The 7966-nt window shown below is 35.0% G+C and overlaps 1 non-coding gene across 1 annotated transcript; it reads right to left on the bottom strand.

Annotated features, from left to right (window-relative positions):
• Positions 1–6112: 6112 nt before the first annotated feature.
• LOC121220522 (small nucleolar RNA R71) lies at positions 6113–6219 on the bottom strand. The gene has a single exon (XR_005917731.1). It is a non-coding gene; the product is annotated as a small nucleolar RNA R71 (small nucleolar RNA).
• Positions 6220–7966: the final 1747 nt, after the last annotated feature.

Raw genomic sequence — 7966 nt, forward strand, 5'->3', positions numbered from 1 at the left:
TGCAACATTCTTCCTTAACAACTTAGTTAGTGGTGCGACTATCAAGGAGAGCTATTGACATTCCCATCCATTACATAATCTAGATAAGCCTCACACTATTTCTAAACTAACTTCTCGGCGACCGTAGCATAAATTACATGGGATAAATAGTTTCATCTCTCACCAACCATAACAATCTCACTACCCTCTGCCATTTTCAATGTTACTCTCTTAGAGGCACAATCTAGGTTAACTTGGTGTTCCACTAACCAATCTATATCTAGAATTAAGTCAAACTCCCTAAATGGTAATTCCATAAGACCTACTAGAAGCACTACCCCTTGAACCTCTAATAGACATCTCTTATAAATCTTATTTATAATAACTGATTGTCCTAAGGGCTCACTATGGTAACATCAGTAGTGGTTTCCTCTACCCCAAGACCCAGTTTATTAGACATATTAGAAGCAATATATGAATGGGTGGATCCTATATCGATTAAGGAAAAGTATAGGACAGAATGAATGGTAAAAATATATGTGATGACATCGAACTCATCTCTATCCTCTTGACCTCTAACGTAATAAACAAGTGTAGTCTATCGAGCCTCAGTTTGGTTTGCACCAGTTGCTACAATATTTGCAGCCCTATTTTGCCCATGGACCCTCAAAGGTAATTGACCTGCTTTTTAATTTTGAGCTTGATTTTGGAATAGAGTTTACATCTAGTAGGTTCACTGAGAGCAATCTTTAATCCTATGCTTAGTCGATGAACAACTAAAGCAAACACCCAATTTCCTCTAACATTCATCCAGATGACGCTTATCATAGTACAGACAGTTGGAAGTTCTATCCCAAGATTTAGCCATAGCAACCCTTTGCTGTGATCTACCCTTTTTGGCTAATTTTATAGGACGAGAATTAGAGCCAATAAAACCAAAATCTCTCTTAACTGAAACCTTATCCTTTTCCCACTTTTCACGTTTCACTTGTTTGATCTCCTCTACAATCTTGATTTTCTCCATTAAAGTCTCAAATACTCATTCCTGGTGTGGAGCCACTAATATTTCAAGGTTGAAACAGAAACCATTTTTGAACCTCATGCATTTTTCTTACTTCGTGGTGACCATTCCTTCGGCATAGCAGTTGAGCCTGAGAAATTCAACCTCGTCTTCTGACATAATCTTATCTCCCTATTTTGATAAACTTGACTCTACAGGCTTATACATAACTAGTGCATACATACTTCTTCTGGAAGGCTTCCTGGAAATATTCCCAGGTCAAACATTCAGCCTATGTACTCCTTACAATAGACTGCCACCAACGATAGGGCTTTTCCCTTAGCAAGGACATAGTGCCCTTCAAATTTTTCTCTAAAGTAGAATCTAGATCCTTTAGAATCTTTTCCATCAACTTCATCTAGTATTCCATCATAGTAGGAGTTGTTTCAGCAATTCCTTTAAATGTTTCAGCCTCATTCGATCGGAGTCTCTCTACAATAGACCCACGGCTCCTCAATCCAATTTGGGCTCCAATAACCCTTTGTAAAACCCTTAGCATTGTCTCCGTCACTGCATCATCTCTATTTTCATAGCCTCCACCACTATTGGTGGCAGAGTTCTCAACATACTCCTCCTAAGGGATCAGGTTTTCTCCTTAAATAGTGGACGGCTCAGCGGGTACAACCCTATGTGGCCTACCCCCACCACGTCTACCTTGAGTGTTCATAGTGATCTTTTGAAGAAATTTAGAGTCTATAGTAAGCCTACAGTTTTCACATAAAAGTTCAAGTATTAGCTATTTCTTAAGTATCTACAATTTAAAGATTACAGTTCATCTAAATTCTCAAAAGTAACAGTAACTAAAGTAGGACCGTCATCAGAGTCTCGGATTCAATTTCATGCAGAAAATTGATTTTCTAAAAACATGTGGCATGGTTCTTCCTAGAGTTCCCCTTTTTGATGCAAGCATGCAAACTCACTCAAATTTTCACAGTCCGAGTTTAGAAAACCTAGGCTCTAATACCACTAAATGTAACATTCCAATCTTGGCCTAGACATTAACCCGGATTTAGAAGATTACATCGGCCACCAAAATGGCCAAGTAAGCTATCGGAGTTTATAAAACGGTTATTTAAAAACATTTGTTCATCTTAGGAAAAGACTTAGCCTATTTTTTAAAAAATCGCACGAGTTGACAAAATTTATTAAGTTTAACATTTTTCTTGAAACAGTAACTACTTTCGAAAACTTAGTTAATTTCTATTTTATTTATTTATTTCAAAATTTATCTATATTCTAGCTGCGAAAAAGTGATATTTGATTATATTTTAAATAAAAATTGAAGTTAATGAATAAATAGTTAATATCCAAATTTCAATATCCTAAAATCAAATTAAATGTCATGCATGCTATAAAAACTCAAATCTTAAGTCCCATGCCATAAATTGAAATTATTAGTTTTTCAGGTCAAGTCAACAATGTATATATATCATCTCAAAAATCTCAGTATTTTATGCACATGCTTTAGGAATACGATACACTTTCGATTTACTAGAAAAGATCCTATCCTACCGCTACACACCATTGTAAGAGTTCCAAGAATTCGTCCATCCCTACACACTGGGTTGTGGATAAACCACAAAAATTAAAGGCTAATACGCTACCAGAAGGTTGTGAATGCACAATATATTTGTAGATAAGAGCTGGCAGAAAATGGGTGGATGAACCGCCAATGTTGTAGGTTAATACACTACCAAATGGTTGTGAATGCACAACGTATTTACAGTTAAGAGCTTCTAGAAAATTGGTGGATGAACCAGCAGTGTTGTAGGTTAATACACTGCCAAATAGTTGTGAATGCATAACGTGTTTTCATATAAGAGCTGCAAGAAAGTCTGTGGATGAACCACCAAAGTTGCAGATTATTAAATTGCCAAAACTTCCTTCTTTCAAAGCATCCCACCCTATGCAATGCAATATGGCATGCTCATAACAGATTAATATGATAGCAAATAATATACATATAACATATCGAAATGCCAACAATAGTTATGCTTCTAACTAATCAATATAGTAGAAAAAGGCATGCTTACCATGGAATCGATTTAACAGTATCATAAGGCATGCTAAGCGAACAATCAGAATTACTGTTGCAATAGACATATATGTTATTAACATATCATGCATGCAATAGTAATAAATTAGTTGATCAAATCATGAAATCCAATATTCATATTAGCAGGGGTTCAATTGAGAGGAATAAAGCTCTAAAAACAGGTTGGGGACCAATCAAGGACTAAACAAAATAATTCTAAAAAATTCTACGCAAAATTGTAAAACAAGGGTCACACGGTCGTGTGGTCGGGCTGTGTAACAGACTTTCTCCATGTGATAATTGTAAAATTAACCTAAAATAGGGACATGACTGTGTGATAGGCCATGTGGAAGGTTTTTGGCCGTGTCAGATTCAAATTAGCCTAGGGTTTCAAAGGTACATCGTCGTGAGAGGGGCTATATGGTCTACACACCTGTGCGGCAGACAGTGTAGCCCTAATCCTAGGCATGATTTACCCTAATTTGCTTGTAAAAGAACACATACCTTGTATTAGAAGCTCGATCGATGTCTCTGGAAACACAAAAATATACACACTTTTTCAAGCCATTTTTAACTCAAATTCATGCAAATTTGTAGTAATTCTTATCGAAAAATATATAATAATTATAAAATAATTAAATATTACTTAAATTATTAAAATATTGAATTTAAATTAATTTTATAATAAATTTTGATTAATTTTAATCATTTTTGACAAATTCGCACAAAGGGCGAAAATTGCCTCGACAAACACAGCTAGAAGCACAAAACCGAGAAGCGATTTTTGAAGCATTGAGGAGAATTAATTTTTCAGTCAAAGACGGTCCAAATTATGAATATTAATTCATAATATAATTAATTTTAATTTTAATGTAAATTATTTTGAGTTAAATAAATTATTATTAATTAATTATGAAAAGAGGCCCATTTGAACTGAACTAAGAAAACCGATCCATATGAGCAGTGGGTAGCCCAAAATTGTCCCACATGCTGAACCAATAAGATTTTTTGGCTAAATATTTGGCTTGCAAAATAGTGCTTGAAGACTCCTTGAATTTGCATTCAAACCCTTCCATTATTCATGTCTTTCTAGATTTGCTCTACGACTGCTGATTTTTGCTATTTTTAGCAGCCTACTCAACCTATAAAAACCCCATTGGCTTCTCAGTTGAAACACATTTCAAAACCTCTCATCCTTTCATTTCTCTCTTACTTTCTCTCTTCAATCCCCTTCGATTGTTCTTCATTTTCTTCCGTATTCCCTTGCCGATTTCACCTCTTGAAAAAGACCCCTTAAACTATCATTTGGAGCAGCATTCAAGTGTTTGTGGAAGTCTCAGTTCAGCAAGAACAAGTGAAGAAAGAGGAGCAGAGCAATTTAGTCAAGCCTCGAAGAAACACTGGATTTGATTCTTGTTCCTTATCCTTTTAATTTTTTTGTTGTTGTTATGAACATGTCTATGAATAATTGTAATGTTTATATGTTTAATTTAATTAATATGATTTAAATTTAATTCGTGTTAGGTTGATTGTATTTTGTCCACTCAATTTATTAAAATTGTGTTCGTGTTGTTATAGGCCTTGGTAAGATCTTTGATTAAGTAAAACCATGATTAAGTTATTCTTGCATTAGAATTATAAGGTAACTAATGAATTAATTATTTAAACGGATTGAAATTGTAATTAATTGACACGATACTTAATCAGTGTATGTTTAATCATTCAAGATAGTTGAAGGTTAAATTAACAATGGTATCTAACAATATTTTAGCCTTGCATAACTTGCAAGATTATTGTGATTAAACTGTTTCAAGGTAGGAATACATTGTTACCTCACGTAATCTTTTATTATCTTATGAGATTGAATTAATTGTTTGAATTGACATAGAGATATGTACAAGAGATTATTTTTAATTTCATAAGTATGTATGTGCATTCATGTATTTGCTAATTAAAATTTGTTTAATCAGTTGAATTGACATAGAGATATAGTCAAGAGATAAATGGATTTTGGTAGGTGAGTATGTTCATAAGTTAGCAAATTACCAAGTTGCTGTGAATTTATTTGTAACAACATGAACATGAGTTTAGTAATTCTAAGTTAAGAAATGTAATTAATCTAACATCATCTTTTGAAATCTTGCATTGGAACTTTTATTTTCTCTTTATTTATTTTACTTAGTTAAAAATCTTAGTTTTTAATCACCTCCTCAAATCAAAATATTTTTCTTCATCAAAGTGTTTTTAATTGCATTCATAAATAATTCTTTTCACAGTTCTTATGGGTACAATAACTTGACATTTACTTGTCACTTTATTACTTGTTGCGATTGTGTACACTTGCACATTTCCGTCGTTCCAAGTTTTTGGCACCGTTACCAGGGACTGTTTTAAAAGTCATTATTTGTGAATTTGTAAATTTTTCATTTTGGTTTATTTTTCTTTTCAATTTTTACTTAATTAATTTTTTTCTTGTGTTGTTTCAGGTGTTTATGAGTATTGATCGAATTATCAATTTACTCTGTGTAGACCCTTAGGTTGAAAGAACTTTTTGACAACGAAGAAGACAAGCAAGTTAGAGAAGGACCGAAGAGATGGACTTTGAACATCTAAATCAAGGAAACGGAGCTGACCCTGCTCAAAATCCTATCCTTATTACTGATGATAGGGATAGAGCTCTAAGATAATATGCCATGCCAGTGTTTCATGATCTTAATCTAGGTATTACGAGACCCGAAATTGAGGCACAATAATTTGAGCTGCAGGCAGTGATGTTCCAGATGCTTCAAATAGTGGGCCAATTCAGTGGAATGCCTATTGAAGATCCTCATATTCACTTAAGACTGTTTACGGAGGTGAGCGATTCTTTCAAGTTAGCTGGAGTACTCAAAGATGCAATGAGATTAAAGCTATTCTCATATTCGCTAAGGGACAGAGCTCAAGCCTGGTTGAACTAATTGCCATCAAATTCTATTTTAACATGGCAAGAGTTAGTAGAAAGATTCCTCATGAAGTATTTCCCGCCTAGCAAGAATGCTAAGTTGAGGAACGAGATCATTACTTTCCAACAAATAGATGATGAGTCCTTGTATGAGGCATGAGAAAGGTACAAAGAATTATTACAAAAGTGCCTTCATCACAGAATCCCTCATTGCATCCAACTTGAGATGTTTTATAATGGTCTCAATTCTCACATAAGGATGGTAGTGGACATTTTTGCTAATTGTGCTCTCATTTCTAAGTCTTATAACGAGGCTTATGAAATCATTGAGAGAATTGCTAGAAACAATTATCACTGGCCAACCAATCGAGCAGCGTTAGGAAGACAAGTCGTTGGAATACATGAAGTGGATCCTCTCACCTCACTCACATCTCAATTATCATCGATTTCCTCAATGCTTAAAATTTTTTACCACTAATGGGTTTCATAGTTTTGCATCTCAGCCACCCAATCAATTTGAAAATATATCCTCTGTCTATTATGGGGAAGGACATTTGTTCGAAGAATGTTCATCAAAACCAGAATCCGTGTATTACAAGGGTAATCAGAACCAGAATCGAGGAAGGTAAGGACTACAATTTAATTTTTATAACCCATCTTAGTGAAACCACTTTAATTTCTCTTAGAGTAACCAAGGGGTTGGAACCAGTAATACTTATGCCCAACCTAGACCGACCTAGCCACCTGTCTTTACCCAGCAAGTTTAGAAGCAACCTAAAGCTAAAACTTCTAGTGGCTTAGAAAACTTGTTGAAGGCATACAAAGCTAAAATTGATGCCTTAATCCAAAGCCAAGCAGCCACATTGAAAAACCTGGAAAACCAAATGGGCCAGCTTGCCACTAAACTAAGAAACCATCCACAAGGTGTTTTGCCTAGTGATATGGAGAATCCAAAAAATTCAGGGAAAGAGCATTGTAAAGCATTGATGAGGAACAAAAAGACATTAGACCCCAACACTGTCGAAGTTGAAGAGGAGCGAGTTGATGCTCAAGACCTAGTGGAAGTTCAACCGAGTGTTGAAATTCCAGTTTCACCAGAACAAGAATTTGCAAAATTCGATAAGGTAACTTCTGAACCAGTTAATTCTAATAAACTAACAACTTCATTAGATGTAGAATTGCCACAGAAGATGAGTCAACCAGTTCCAGTAAAGAAGCCTCCACCACCCTACTCTCAAAGACTTCAGAAGCAGAAGCAGGAAGTCCAGTTTAAGAAGTTTCTAGACGTACTCAAGCAACTTCATATCAACATTCCGTTGGTATAAGCCCTTGAAAAATGTCAAATTACGTCAAATTCATGAAGGATATCCTATCTAAGAAATGAAGACTTGGAGAATTTGAGTCAGTAGCCTTAACGAAGGAATGCAATGCATATCTTCAAGATAAACTACCCCCAAAAGTTGAAAGATCCTGGATGTTTTACCATACCTTGTAACATTGGAGCAACTTATTGTGGTAAGACACTATGCGATTTGGGTGCAAGAATCAACTTGATAACTATGTCCATATTTAGAAAGTTGGGGATAGGTGAAGTTTGACGTACTACGGTTACACTTCAATTAGCAGATCGATCCTTAGCACATCTAGAAGGAAAAATCGAGAATGTATTGGTACATGTAGACAAATTTATTTTTCCTGCTGACTTTGTTGTTCTAGACTTTGAAGCTGATAAAGTGATGTCAATCATCCTAGGAAGGCCTTTCCTATCAACTGGAAGGACCCTTACCGATGTGTAGAAGGGAGAGCTTACTATACGTGTTTAGGACGATCATGTAACATTTAATGTTTTTAAGTCTATGTGATTTCCTGACAGACTTGATGATTGTTCTACAGTATCCGATTTAGAGGAATTACTCATGGAAAAAGAACTCAGCTATGCTGAGGACCCATT

This window comes from Gossypium hirsutum, chromosome D08, assembly GCF_007990345.1.
Source record: "Gossypium hirsutum isolate 1008001.06 chromosome D08, Gossypium_hirsutum_v2.1, whole genome shotgun sequence".
Taxonomy (NCBI): domain Eukaryota; kingdom Viridiplantae; phylum Streptophyta; class Magnoliopsida; order Malvales; family Malvaceae; genus Gossypium; species Gossypium hirsutum.